The following is a 15,578-nucleotide window of genomic DNA, read 5'->3' as shown; positions in this document are numbered from 1 at the left end:
TTCCTCGCTGCTAGTTTAGTTCCACCCTTTTCCAACTTCTTCATGGTGGTCCTGGAACATTTCCAACTCCATGTGCTTCATATTCATCCTAATGCCATGCTGGTTCCGGTGATCTTTTCCCACTTTTGTGAGGGGTTTCTGGGGGTGGGGCCATCCTTAGAGATCTTCCGACATTTCTTCTTAGCATACATAATCTAGGAAATCAGACCTCACATTGCATAATATTCCATGTTGCTGAGAAGGAGGCGGAGGCCAATTTCATTTCCCTGGATCTTCATGAACGTCTGAATGAGTGTTGCCAGAACTGGATGTTCATTGATGCCATGCGAAAGTCTGTCTAGCTACACGAGCCTACCGCTCCAGCAGGGGAGAACAATGGGTGGGTAAGGTATCTGGTCGAAGATGCTTTCGATCCTATGCTCAGGCATATCAAACGCCTCATGAAAATGCCTTAATGGGCTCATGGTGGTCCTCAACTTTTCCTGGATATGGGTAGCCCCCTGCAGGCCCAACAGCTTCCAATGTGGACATGTCAGGGACCTCAAGACCTAAAATGCCTTCACATATCCATTATCAAGGACGAGAAACTAAAGTCGATCATGAAGGCCATGTCAAAGTTGATCATGTAGGTGGTACATGCCTTCGCTTCTCTGTTCGGATCTTGCGTCCTGACAGGGCATGCGGGGCCATCCTAGAAGGTCTGCCAGAGTGCGGTAGGTGGGGCACCGTCTCCAAGGGAACACACGATGTTGGCCGTCCTAAGCCATTTCAAGAGCAACTGAGGTCATCCCAACTTGGCCATGCTTGGACCATAGAAAGAGGCGATGATGAGAGGACTAGCAACGACGCCGGAAGCTCCTCCTCCATTACACTGATGTGGACCACATCACCCACAACCAATAAGAAGAGAGGGTCGCCTCCCTCGGCGGATATGGAGTCACGTGGTCACCCAAGCGAAGGCGTCTTACGACTATCATTGGCATGGGCAAGTAAGAATTGTTTTCTCACTTTCACCCATCGTTTTCCTTGGACTAGTATGATTTAACTGCAGCCGCCCTTCTGTTGGCAGCCCGGATGGCTCAGACAAAAAAGTTGTGGAGGTCGATCCTTCTTCCCTCATAGGAGCGGCTATTGGTGAGTCTGTGCCATGACCAGGAACCTCAGCGATGCCCGGTGCATTTCTCGACAAGGCGCCCCCACTTCATCCTTCACCAAATCCTTGCTCAAGAGGATGAGGCATGCCACAGACATGTGAACTTCTCTGGTTTCTCTACTTTTGCACTATCCTTCGAGTGGTCTTATCATTCCTCTAGGATGTGCATCCCCTAGCCCAAGGCCCCACCTTTGGAGGCGAAGGCTGGGAGGTTGGAGGAGCCGGAGGAAGCCAGTCGAGAGGAATGAAACACTGGCTCTGCTAGAGAAGGCACTTCCGAAAGACCCTAGCTGCAGCGGGAAGTCGGAAAATCATGGATCACGACTTGGCCCCGTGAGGACAGGTTAGCCTACTTGCGCTGACTTGGCTGTCATCCATTTTGCTGGTTGAGCGTTCTTCTTATAAGACCATTTCTCCCTTTTTAGGCAACCCCCTTCACACTATCGGGGAGGAGCCAATGATGATCCAGAGTCCTGCCAATCTTGGCGGTCATCCTCCATCACATCCGTTATCCGCGAAGGCCTTGATGGGGGTTCTAGAGGGAGACCCGTTAGGTGAAGACACCTTGCGGTACGACTGATCAACAATTGTTGAAAATTCTCCTTTGAGGGACACGTTTGGAGATGCTGATGAGGGGAGTGTCCGAGCTTTGGGTGTTTCGGAAGCTATGGGAGCCAGCACGACCCTTCTTCTGAAGGGCTCGACGGGGTTTGTCAACTCCAAAAGTGCGCCGGGGACATCCCTAGCTGCCCCCGTTCCCTCGATTCCGTCAAGTAGGTACGGGAAGTCTCTTTGGTGGAACTGCTCATGAAGCATTTGGTCTCCAGGATCGACAAGACTCCAGGCCTAGCATTGACCTAGAGCAGTGGCAATGGTTTAGATCCGGGCATATGAACTTGTCGGATATCGGGCTCCGGCAAAACCCTTAAGGTCGAACTCTAGGGTGTGCATGAAGATCTTCTCCCTACCGAAACACGCCCAAAACCTCGCCGTGATTTCTAGCTAGCACGATGAACAACACAAGAGACGCGAGGTTTATACTGGTTCAGGCCACCGTTATGGTGTAATACCCTAATCCAGTATGTGGTGTGGTGGATTGCCTCTTGGGCTAATGATCAATAGTACAGAGGAAGAACAACCTCGCTAGGAGAGGTGTTCTTGTGGTGGTGTGTTTGGAGAGGAGTCGATCCATCTCTCTTGGCTCCAGATCCGATTGCCTTCTATTGTGGTGGCTAGACCTATTTATAGAGGCCCTGGTCCTCCTCCCAAATATTGAGCGGGAAGGGATCCAACAACGTCCATTTTGAAAGGGCATAACTATTACAAGCTATCCTGACTAAAGGTGGTCTCCGACTTCCAAAGGCGCTGGTGGTGACGCCGTCTTGGGCTCCATGGTGACCTCTGTCCTGCCGCTCTACTGGTCTTGGTCTCATTGCGCCGATATGAAAACCTTTGCATGATGCCTCGGTACTCCGCACCTACGCTTGCCCCCTTTGCACCAAAGAGGAAACGAGGACACTGCGCAGGCTAGCGCCCACCTGGCGCCTGCCTGGTCTTGGTCATCATGGCTTGCATCATGTGCACCTCGCGAGGTACCCCTCGCCTTGATCTCTCTACCTCCTCACGAGCCTGCTTGGTGAGGCCGCCCCTGAGGAGGCCTTGCATCGTCTGCCCGGCGAGGCTTAGCCCCTCGCGAGGGTCTTGAGTGTTTGTTGATGAAGACGGGCCGTACTGCACCACTGGTTGAGCCAAGCTGCAGGCCGCAGGCAGGCAAGTTTGGGGACTCCCGTTCCCAGAATGCTGACAGTAGCCCCCGCGCCTTAGGCGTGCTCAGACTTGGCTTAGCAGCGAAGACAAAGGGCACATGCGGAGTGCCGCGGGCCCCCAACAGCCTGCGGCCTTGGTCGCCGCGTGGCGATTGATTGGAAGTGGGCGTCTCTGCTTCCCCATGCTGCCTCGGCAACTACTCGATTTGACGAGTCCCTGCTGCATGCAAAAAGAGTCATCATTACCTATGATCGTGGAGGTCGACGGTTGGCCTCCCTTGGGCTATAAGTACGGAGGGGCGGGAGCCCCCGTTGTCCATATCTTCTTGCTCTGTGTGCATCTTCTCCCCTGCTCTACGTCCATTCTCGACACCAATGGCACCGATCCGCAGGTTCTCAGCCGAAGAGAAAGGAAAGGCCCGGCGGGAGGGGCCTGAGCTGCTCCCGCCGAAGAAATGGCTGGTCCCATGCCACCGCGACGAGGTTGCGAGGCTGGAGATGACGAGGCATTGGTGCGAGCGACCACCTCCTGGGTTCCCGCTTGCCCTGTACGCCCGGGTCGAGGGCCCTGGAGAAGGAGACGACAAGCGACGCTGCCCGTGCCACAGGCGAGGTCGACGAGCCATGGTGGCGCGCGCCATCGCTCCTGGAGTCCACGCCATGGACTCCACTCGCGAGCTCGTGCTTCACGCCGTGATGCCTCCAAGCACCTGGATCTTCTTCCCTTCATTCTTCGCCTTCGAGATGCCGCCAAGGGGGCCCCTCGAGCTATGGCGGACCGGAGCGGAGGTTGAAGTCATTGCTCCGGGCAAGGTCTTCATGACCCGAGGCTGGGGCGAGGTCGCCCGGGTCTGCCGGACAAGGGGGGGGGGGCTCGTGATTCATTTCAAATTCGATGGCACCTACTTGATGCTCTTCAAGGTCTTCGACGCAAAAGGCCGCCGCCTGGAGTGCTGCCCCAGAGGAGGCAGCCATGATATCGACGTGGTAGGGGCTAGGCTTGCCGTCCGCTTCCCCAACGGCCCCTCTGGCAGTAGCGGCGATGCTTGGGAGTCCAGCGACTCTCCCAAGCACTTCATGACTCTAGAGATGAGCAACGACAGCTATGTGCCCCCGAGCTCGTGCCGTGCCCGGGGCAAGGCGGCTGCATCAGACTGTCGCCGCAGCTGGTCTGGATGGGATTGGCGACGGCCTCCCGTGGCCCACTGTTTATGATGGCGTCGGCCATGGAGGCACGTGTAGTTAGGGGATCATTAGGATTCATGTCTTTTGTTTCCTGCGAGGAATCGAGAAAACACCCCGTGGGGGCATGTAAAGGGCCCTCGACTTATTTTGTTTATATTATCCTTATTATGAAGCGATGCGAATGCTTGTCCTGTCCCGGCTTGGTTCCCCCTTTCTAACCTCGCAACGACTCGATGCTCTACACTGAGAGGTCCGGGTCCCCAGGCAGGCTTCAACCGTTGCTGGTATGCCAGGTCGTGATGTCGTGGTCAAGGCCAGGAGGTAAGCGGCCCGAGGTCCAGTAACAGCCCCTGAGGCGCGATGCTCGGGAGGTCCCCTTTAGCACACAAGCAGCCGCCAAAAGATGAGAAAGGAATTCAACATTACCGTCACAGAGCCGCGTTAGGTGGAGATTCTGTGCAGCATCAGTTAGCTATTCCATGCGCGAAACTTATCTCGAAAACATGGAGTCGTTCCTTTGCGTTGTGCCGGACTTGAATGTCGGCAACTGGGATGTAGCTGGGTTAGGCCGTCGCGAGCTTCCCCTCTCATCCTCAAACTCTCCTTTGTGCTCTACATCCTCAGATCCCGGCCCTCGAGCAAGCCCAGCCGCCGCTGGTATGCCAGGTCACGATGCCCTGGACAAGGCCAGGGGGTGAGGGCTAGAGAGCCTGTCGGTGTTCTGGGAATGGGGGTCCCTAGACTTGCCGGCCAACGGCCTGCTGCGTGGCTCAAGTGTGGGCCCAATGCAGCCCAGCTCCATCAGCTCAAGCTCAAGACCCTCGCGAGGGGCCAAGCCTCGTGGGGCGGACGACAGGAACCTTCCTCAGGAGCAGCCTCCCCAGGCAGGCTCGCAAGGAGGCAGAGAGATCAAGGCGGGGTACCTCCCGAGGAGCCCGTGACGCAAGCCATGACGATCGAGACTAGGTGGGCGCCAGGCGGGCACCGGCTTGTGCAGTGTCCTTGTTTCCCTTCCAATGCAAAGGGGGAAAGCACAGGCCAAGTCATCATGCAAAGGTTACCGTTTCGGTGCAATAAGACCAAGATCAGAAGAACGACAGGATGGAGGTCATCGTGGAGCCCAGGGCGGCGTCATCATCAGAGCCTTTGGCAAGCGAAGACCAACTATAGTCAGGATAAGTGTACCAGATGTTCCCCATCAAAATGGCCAATTGTTGGCGCCCTTCCCGCTCATTATTTGGGAAGAGGCCCAGGGCCTCACCCTATAAATAGGACTAGCCACCACAGGGTAGAGGCATCTAGAGAACAAATTGATCAGAGAGAGAGAAGCGACTGAACTCACCCAAGCAGTTCATCGCACCAGCTCAAGAACAGTCCCTCGCGAGGCTGTTCTCCCTTTGTACTCTTCATCATCAGCCCCTAAGGCAATCCACCACACCACACACTGGAGTAGGGTATTACACCACAATGGTGGCTTGAACCAGTATAAATCTCGTGTCCCTTGTGTGTTATTCTTTCTAGCCTAGATCCCTTGCGAGACTTCGAGACGTGAGCTGGTAGGGGAACGATCTTCGTGCGCACCCCAGTGTTCGAACCTCAAGGGTCTGCCAGAACCCAAAATCCGACATTTGGCAAGCCAGGTAGGGGTGCACCGGAATCCTTCTTCCGCGGCCTCACGTTTCGTCGCCTCGCCGCCCTGATGTCAAGTGACCCGACTGCCAACATCGACCGCTGGGCAGTGTGGCCCGTCCACGCCGTGCCGCCGGCCCAGGGCGGCCTCAACCTTGCGCCTCAGGCAGCTCGCGCTCCGCAGGGCGCTGCGGGGCGCGGGCGATGCGGCCAAACGACGCCTGCCCTCTCACCGCGGTAGGTGCGGTCAGCAGTAAGAGCTTCGAACCACGCCGCGACCACAGCGCTGCACACCCGACAGGAGCAGGCAAACTCTAGGGCCGCGCTCACGGTGGCCCGAGAGCTGCTACGGTGCCGGCTGCTAGAGGCCGGCCATGATGTGCTGCTCGCATCATGTGCACCTCGCGAGGTACCCCTCGCCTTGATCTCTCCACCTCCTCACGAGCCTGCCTGGTGAGGCCGCCCCTGAGGAGGCCTTGCATCGTCCGCCCGGCGAGGCTTAGCCCCTCGTGAGGGTCTTGAGTGTTTGTTGATGAAGACCGGCCGTACTGCGCCACTGGTTGAGCCAAGCTGCAGGCCGCAGACAGGCAAGTCTGGGGACTCCCGTTCCCAGAATGCTGACAGTAGCCCCCGGGCCTAAGGCGTGCTGAGACTTGGCTTAGCAGCGAAGCCAAAGGGAAAGCGCGGAGCGCCGCAGGCCCCCAACAGCCTGCGGCCTTGGTCGCCGCGTGGCGATTGATTGGACGTGGCCGTCTCCGCTTCCCCATGCTGCCTTGACAACTGCCCGATTTGACGAGTCCCTGCTGCATGCAAAAGGAGTCATCATTACCTATGATCGTGCAGGTCGACGGTTGGCCTCCCTTGGGATATAAGTACGGAGGGGCGGGAGCCCCCGTTGTCCATCTCTTTTTGATCTCTCTGCTACTTCTCCCCCGCTCCACATCCATTCTCAACACCAATGGCACCGATCCGCAGGTTCTCAACCGAAGAGAAAGGAAAGGCCCGGCGGGAGGGGCCTCAGCCGCTCCCGCCGAAGAAACGGCTGGTCCCATGCCGCCGCGACGAGGTTGCGAGGCCGGAGATGACAAGGCCTTGGTGTGAGCGGCCACCTCTTGGGTTCCCGCTTGCCCTGTACGCCCGGGTCGAGGGCCCTGGAGAAGGAGACGACAAGCGACGCTGCCCGTGTCGCAGGGTAGGTCGACGAGCCATGGTGGCGTGCGCCATCGCTCCTGGAGTCCACGCCGCGATGCCTCCAAGCACCTGGATCCGCTTCCCTTCATTCTTCGCCTTCGAGATGCCGCCGAGGGGGCCCCTCGAGCTTTGGCGGACCGGAGCGGAGGTTGAGTTGTCGCTCCGGGCAACGTCTTCATGACCCGAGGCTGGGGCGAGGTCGCCCGGGTCTGCCTGACAGGGGGTGACCTCATGATTCATTTCAAATTCGATGGCGCCTACTTGATGCTCTTCAAGGTCTTCGACGCAAAAGGCCGCCGCCTGGAGTGCTGCCCCAGAGGAGGCAGCCGGGATATCGACGTGGTAGGGGCTAGGCTTGCCGTCCGCTTCCCCAACGGCCCCTCTGGCAGCAGCGGCAATGCTTGGGAGTCCAGCGACTCTCCCAAGCACTTCGTGACTCTAGAGATGAGCAACGACAGCTATGTGCCCCCGAGCTCGTGTTGTGCCCGGGGCAAGGCGGCTGCATCAGACTATTGCCGCAGCTGATCTGGATGGGATTGGCGACGGCCTCCCGTGGCCCACTGTTTATGATGGCGTCGACCATGGAGGCACGTGTAGTTAGGGGCTCATTAGGATTCGCGTCTTTTGTTTCCTGCGAGGAATCGAGAAAACACCCCGTGGGGGCATGTAAAGGGACCTCGACATATTTTGTTGATATTATCCTTATTATGAAGCGGTGCGAATGCTTGTCATGTCCCGGCTTAGTTCCCCATTTCTAACCTCGCGACGACTCGATGCTCTACACTGAGAGGTCCCGGTCCCCAGGCAGGCTTCAGCCGTCGCTGGTATGCCAGGTCGCGATGCCGTGGTCAAGGCCAGGAGGTAAGCGGCCCGAGGTCCAGTAACAGCCCCTGAGGCGTGATGCTCGGGAGGTCCCCTTTAGCACACAAGCAGCCGCCAAAAGATGAGAAAGGAATTCAACATTGCCGTCACAGACGTGAAACTTATCTCGAAAACATGGAGTCGTTCCTTTGCATTGCACCGGACTTGTACATCGGCAGCTGGGATGTAGCTGGGTTAGGCCCTCGCAAGCTTCCCCTCTCATCCTCAAACTCTCCTTTGTGCTCTACATCCTCAGATCCCGGCCCTCGAGCAAGCTCAGCCGCCGCTGGTATGCCAGGTCACGATGCCGTGGACAAGGCCAGGGGATGAGGGCTGGAGAGCCTGTCGGTGTTCTGGGAATGGGGGTCCCTAGACTTGCCTGCCAACGGCCTGCGGCGTGGCTCAAGTGGGGGCCCAATGCAGCCCAGCTCCATCAGCTCAAGCTCAAGACCCTCGCGAGGGGCCAAGCCTCGTGGGGCGGACGACAGGAACCTTCCTCAGGAGCAGCCTCCCCAGGCAGGCTCGCAAGGAGGCGGAGAGATCAAGGCGGGGTACCTCCCGAGGATCCCGTGACGCAAGCCATGACGATCGGGACCAGGTGGGAGCCAGGCGGGCACCGGCCTGCGCAGTGTCCTTCTTTCCCTTTCGGTGCAAAGGGGGAAAGCACAGGCCAAGGCATCATGCAAAGGTTACCGTTTCGGTGCAATAAGACCAAGACCAGCAGAACGGCAGGATGGAGGTCATCGTGGAGCCCAGGGCGGCGTCATCATCAGAGCCTTTGGCAGGCGAAGACCAACTATAGTCAGGATAAGTGTACCAGATGTTCCCCTTTAAAATGGCCAATTGTTGCCGCCCTTCCCGCTCATTATTTGGGAAGAGGCCCAGGGCCTCCCCCTATAAATAGGACTAGCCACCATAGGGTAGAGGCATCTAGAGAACAGATTGATCAGAGAGAGAGAAGCGACTGAACTCACCCAAGCAGTTCATCGCACCAGCTCGAGAACAGTCCCTCGCGAGGCTGTTCTCCCTTTGTACTCTTCATCATCAGCCCCTAAGGCAATCCACCACACCACACACTGGAGTAGGGTATTACACCACAATGGTGGCTTGAACCAGTATAAATCTCGTTTCCCTTGTGTGTTCTTCTTTCTAGCCTAGATCCCTTGTGAGACTTCGAGACGTGGGCTGGTGGGGGAACGATCTTCATGTGCACCCCAGTGTTCGAACCTCAAGGGTCTGCCAGAACCCGAAATCCAACATTTGGCAAGCCAGGTAGGGGTGCACGAGAATCCTTCTTCCGCGGCCTCGCGTTTCGTCGCCTCGCCGCCCTGATGTCAAGCGACCCGACTGCCAACATCGACTGCTGGGCAGCGTGGCCCGTCCACGCCGTGCCGCCGGCCCAGGGCGACCTCAACCTTGCGCCTCAGGCAGCTCGCGCTCCGCGGGGAGCTGTAGGGCGCGGGCGACGCGGCCAAACGCTGCCTGCCCTCACACCGCGGCAGGTGCGGTCAACAGCAAGAGCTTCGAACCATGCCGCGACCACAGCGCTGCACACCCGACAGGAGCAGGCAAACTCTAGGGCCGGGCTCACGGTGGCCCGAGAGCTGCTACGGTGCCGGCTGCTAGAGGGCGACCTTGATGTGCTGCTGGAGCGAGTAGCCGAACTCCTGGCCGCCGCCGCCTCGGGAGCACCTCCTTTCTGTGTCCAGCTGCCACCCCAGGTCTAGGGCGGGCCGTATGGCGGCCCCATATGTGCCCACGCAACTCCACACGGACTCCAGGCCCTGCTCAACGCCAACCCGGCCGTCAACACCGAGCGCCAAGTCGCACCGGCCCCATCTCTGGCCGGCGAAGGAGCACACGCCGTGACCTTCGGCCTTGGCGGGCCACCGCGCCATCACCCTCAAGACAACGCTCCAGGCCGAACTGCGCGGTATGTGGGGCACTACGGCGAGAACCGTGGGGCTGTGGTCCCAGAAGCTTATGTGCCCCACATGGTGGATCGAGAGTGCGCATTGGAAGAAGACCATGGCTCGTTCCTCGGGCCAGGCTGGGCGAGGAGCCACCAGAAGCTGAGCTCTTTCAAGAGCCCCAAGAGGGCCTCGACGGCCGCGCCGGTGACGGCAACTATCTGGTACCACTACTTCCTCAGGAGCAAGCCTATGCTAACCATGGGTCGCAGGAGGTACAGGTCGCCGCGGCAGATGCCTGCCCCAATGCTGCAGCCTCCTACCCCTCGGGAGGAGGGAAACGGGGGCTGCCGGAGAGGGGCCGAGATTCAGATGCAGATGCCTGTCCCCGCGGCGCTCGGCGCAAGACACACTGCGGAGGTAGGCCCTCTGCCGGGGAGGTGCCACAGGGCCTGCCACCGGCGGAGGACCCGTGATCATCGGGGGAACCGTTGGCGACCACTCTACCACATTGGCGTCGTCCTTGGTTTCCGGTCACCATCAATGGTGGTAGAGTGCGGTGCAAGGCGTGGCCCTCGTCTGGCGATATGAAGCAAGGCCGGTACCTGTGAAGAAGGCCCAGTGCCTGTGAAGCTCGCCGCTTCGTGACACTCTCATGTAATAATGATTGGGGCTGTACACGCACCGGAGTCTCCGGAGAGCCGCCCTCGGGCCTTGGGGGCTCCCGCCCACGCCCAGTGGCAGCACTTAGCTCCGCGCTGGTGAGAAGATGTCGAAGACTAGACTAGGTGCCGGACGCGGCTTTTTTCCTTTTGCCTTTTCCTCTGTTGACAAGTTTCTTCAATTTGAATTTAAGTTAGATTTGAGCTTGAGACTTGCGTGTGTCTGGGGAAGGGGTGCTTAGTCTTGTTCGAGCAATATCTCGTGTTCTGGTTTCAGCTTTACGTCCAAGTTAGCGTCTGCTGCCTCCACTCGTGAGCCCCTCGCGAGCCGGGCCAGGCCAAACACGTCTACAATCCGGACCGCTGTTGCTGCACCCTCTCTGGAGGTTCTCATTGCAGGATCAATGGGACCACCCAGAAGAAACTCGAGGCGTTGCAGCCCCCACAGGCCCGCTCAGGATTCGTCGAGGTCAAAATGTAAACAGGTCAGCTGACTCATCACCGGGCCAGTAGCCAAGCTCACACACAACGTTACGCTTACAAGGATATCAATCGCAAACCTTTACATGAGGGGCTTCCCCTCCCAAAATGCTCTTACAGTCTTCAGGGCCAAGCCCAAACCTTCTTCACGGAGGGTAAACAACGGTGACGTACGATCAGTCGGACATATCACTCACCGCGTCATCTGGGGCGCCTCTAGAGGTATCGCTGGCGTTGCTGGCATCTTCACCATCACCACCAACACCTCCGCCAGCGCCAGGCGCATCCACCACATCGCCTTCATCGGCAGCCACGATCACGCCATCATCATCAGACGCGAAGGCCCTAACAAGGGCATCCACGTTGTCCTCCACCCATTGCGCCAGGTTCGCCCCGGATGGCTATAGGCACAGGTGCAACGGCGGCATCGAAATCAAAGTGGGGATCCCTGTTCTGCAGATGGGTGAAGACACGGGAGAAGGCACGCATGAGTAAGGCTCGGCTCCTCTGCTCGACGAGCCAACGAGACCTCTCGGAGCGGTTCTCCAGAAGCGTCACCTCGTCAGTGAAATATTGGAGGTTGCCGGCATAGTTGGTCTCATGCGGCACCTCGGCAGCGGCCTCACAAATGTTGCCCAGGGCCATGTTAGCCCGTTCCCTGAGAGTTTGGAGCATGGGGGCATGCTCATGCTCCAGAACCCGCCTCTGATGGATCTCGTCCTTGTTCTGCCGCGCGATGGCCTCGGTGCCATCAACCCTCTGTCAGAGAAGAAGTAGCTCGGCGTGGGAGGAGGCCAGCTCCACCTGTGCTACGCCAAGGGTGGCCGCGGAGAGGTCTGCACCCCGCGTTACATCGGCCAGTTTGGCCCTGAGGGCCATGGTCCTACCCCCAGCTTCGGCCCTGATCAGCTCCAACCTCGCTTCGTATTGGCGCTCGAGACCCGAACGAGCTTACGCCACGCGGCGGTCGACCTCTTCCTGGGCTCGTGCTTCGCGCGCGGCGACGTCATCCTCCGCCTGAGCCACCAGGCGCTCCCTGATCTCCAACCGCTCAAGGTCAAGGTTGCGATCGGCGGCCTCCAGCGTCAGTGCTTCCTCGCACTTCTGGAGCTCCGCCTGGTCGACGGAAGCCTCCTTCAGCGACACAAGGGCCGCCTGGCGCAGTTCCACTTGCTCCTCCAGAGAGTTGCTCCGGGCTTGGAGCTCCCACACGCGCTCCTCCGCATCCTTGCGCCGTCGTTCTGCTTCCCGGGCCTCCTCGACGGCTTGAGAGAAGGCCTCTTGTGAGGCCGCCATTGACGCTTCAGCCTTCGCGTTGTCAAGGTCACGCTGGTGACGAGCATGGGCGATGACTACCTTCAACTTGCGCCTCTCCTCAGCAAGGCGCAAGCCTTCGGCCTCGAGGCGCGCATCCTCGCCAGCAAGCTCCGCCCCATCCGACTCACTGCATCCGCCGCCCCATGGAGGAATTCTTGGCGAAGGGCACGGCGCTCGCGAGCACGCCTGAGAACGTCTTCCGCGTCACCCTCTGCCACTAGCGAATGCAGAGGGCACTGGGATGGCATACCCCCTCCCAGCACAGGGCTGGGGGCTGGTGCCCCAGCAATTGCCGAACGGGCCTCGCGAGGAGCCCGGCCTGGCATCAGTCCGTCCCCAGAAGAGGATCTCAAGACTGACTTCAGCCAATCGCCGTTAATGATCAAGGAAGGAGCACGGGGCAAGCTGGCCGTGCCCCAGGAGAACTTGTGAAGGAAGGACAGCAGGTGCGCATGCTCGAGATGCCCAGCGGGACGGGCCACTTCTCTGACTGTGCAAGCGGCAAGGGCGCCGCTCGAGCTCGGCGCACCAAGGGTGAGCAACGAGGACAAAGCGTGGAGGGACGGATCCTTGGCCGTCTCCGCGAATTAAGTAGGAAGGGCCCTGAAAGGCCGCGATCAGCTACAAGAACAGAGAAATAAAGGAACAAAGAAAGAAGAGGACTTACTCGTCCATGGCAAAGTACTTCCTGCGCTTCAACAGGCAGCAAGGGCGGTTGTCACCTCCCAAGGCCTCCTTCCTCTTGCGGAGGGCCTTGAAATGTACGCGAAACCGACCTAAGCGCTCGGCATGGGGGTCGGTCTATGGCATGGAGGAGGCGTCAAGGCGATCGGCGCTAAGGGGACCGGCCTGAGGAGCGCCACCGGGCACCGACTCATGAGGAACGACCGGGGCCTCGGGAGCCTCAACCTCGGGAGCCGTAGGCCGCAACTCCTTGCCTGCCACTACTCCAGGACAGGCTTCAGGGAATGCTGTCTTCGGAACTCCATGCGGCATCAGCACCTCAGCATCATCCCCTTCAGCTGCCGGCGGTTCTCATCACCCCGCTCCATCGCCTGAGACAGGGCCGTTTTGGGCAACCGGAAGAGCAACCACGGCAACAAGATTCTCGCGGGGCCCCCTGAAGCCAGCCGGGTGCAACCCCCACTCGTCGAAGCTGGGCATCTGCTTCACGAAATCGGCCCTGCCCGAACAAAGATACAGGAAGGCACCATCATGTCGAAGGCTTCCTGGAGAAGGATCGCCAGTCAGGACCTTGAGCACCGTCCTTAGTGCTTCAGGTGCCAGTTCCTCCTCCTTCAGGTGCCCCGCAATGTCCCACATCCGGTGAGAGTGGCGCTGGAGAGGAGCAATGCGACACTGGAGGAACTCCTTCACCACCTTGGGCGCCGTCACATTGAGCGCCCTCAAGGTCTCGAAACGGCGCCAGACGAAGATGAGCCGGGGGCTCACGAGCGCCTCATGACCCCAGCCTGAGTTGGGAACAGCAGGTACGGTTGGGTACGAGAGCAGGGGCTGGGTACCCCAACATCCACAAATAGCCAGCGCTCTCTGATTATGGCCTCAGAGGGAGGAAGGCCGAAGGCGATCCCTGAAGCAGCCGTCTCTGGCACGGCAAGGAAGCTCACACACCCCGAGCATTGAGTGGGGTCGCTCAGGCGCAAATAGAAGAAGTGGCGCAGTAGGGCAACGGAAGGAGGAATGCCCACCATTGCCTTGCAAACAAAAGCAAAGACAGCCAGGAGGGTAATGGACTCAGGCCCGAGGTGCATCATGTGGATCTGATAATGGGAGAGCACCGCATTGAAGAAAGCAGAGAAAGGGGGAACCAGACCTGCCCACAAGGCGTCGGCGAAGAACCGGACCTCTGTGACGACCCTATCAATAGAAGCATGGGACGCAGGCCAGACCATGGTCCGGCCGCACTCGTTGAAGATGGTGGCAAGAGCAGAACGTACCTTGCGCAAGGCCTCGAGATTGAGTATGATTAACCGATCGACGGCTGGGGCAACCGCCGGAGGCAAGTGGGACGAATGCGTGGGCTTCTTCCCCTTTTTCTTCTTTGTTGGCGCCATGGCGGTCGAAAGAGGGGAGAGCTCGAGTTGTATTGGAGGCGGCGGTTGAAGCTCGAGGAAGGAGGAAGGGCAGGAAGCGCGCGGGCGGCGAAATGGGAATAGCTGTGTGCAACCACGGGTCCGCCTAGCCGGGCGCATAATGAGGCATCGTGTGGAAGCGGAGGCGCCCACGTCCAATAAACCGCCATGCGGCGCCCGAGGCCACAGGCTGTTGGGGCCCACGGCGCTTCGCACTTGCCCCTTCGCTTCTCTGCTAAGCCAAGTCCGGGCGCGCCTTGGGCCCGGGGGCTACTGTCGGCGTTCTGGTAAGGGGGGTCCCCAGACTTGCCTGCCTGCGGCCTGCAGCGTGGCTCAAGTGGGGGCTCAATGCAGCCCAGCTCCATCAGCTCAAGCTCAAGACCCTCGCGAGGGGCCAAGCCTCGCGGGGCGAATGAAAGGAAGCTTCCTCAGGAGCAGCCTCCCCAGGCAGGCTCGCGAGGAGGCGGAGAGATCAAGGCGGGGTACCTCCCGAGGAGCCCATGACACAAGCCATGACGATCGAGACTAGGCGGGCGCCGGCCCGTGCAGTGTCCTTGTTTCCCTTTCGGTGCAAAGGGGGCAAGAACAGGCCAAGGCATCAGGCAAAGCTTACCACTTCAGTGCAACAAGACCAAGACCAGCAGAACGACGGGATGGAGGTCATCGTGGAGCCTACGGTGGCGTCATCATCAGAGCCTTTGGCAGCCGAAGACCAACTTTAGTCAGGATAAGTGTACTAGATGTTCCCCTACAAAATGGCCAATTGTGGGCGCCCTTCCCGCTCATTATTTGGGAAGAGGCCGAGGGCGTCCCCTATAAATAGGACTAGCCACCACAGGGTAGAGGCATCTAGAGAGCAGATTGATCAGAGAGAGAGAATTGACTGAACTCACCCAAGCAGTTCATCACACTAGCTCAATAACAGCCCCTCGCCAGGCTGTTCTCCCTCTGTACTATTCATCATCAGCCCCTGAGGCAATCCACCACACCACACACTGGAGTAGGGTATTACACCACAATGGTGGCCTAAACCAGTATAAATCTCGTGTCCCGTATGTGTTCTTCTTTCTAGCCTAGATCCCTTGCGAGACTTCGAGACGTGAGCTGGTAGGGGAACGATCTTCATGCGCACCCCAGTGTTCGAACCTCAAGGGTCTACCGGAACCCGAAATCCGACAGAGCCAGTAAGAGCTCCTGAGTCGCGATGCTCAGGAGCCCCCCTTTTAACGCGCAAGCGGATCGCGCGGGAAGAAACGAGAGAGCTCGTGGTGCCACCCGCTATAGACCTCAGGAGGTTCCTGTAAACCAACACGAGAAAAGCACGGGTTGCC

Source organism: Triticum dicoccoides, chromosome 4B (genome assembly GCF_002162155.2).
Source record: "Triticum dicoccoides isolate Atlit2015 ecotype Zavitan chromosome 4B, WEW_v2.0, whole genome shotgun sequence".
Lineage (NCBI taxonomy): Eukaryota > Viridiplantae > Streptophyta > Magnoliopsida > Poales > Poaceae > Triticum > Triticum dicoccoides.
Note: the sequence above shows the minus strand (reverse complement) of the source record.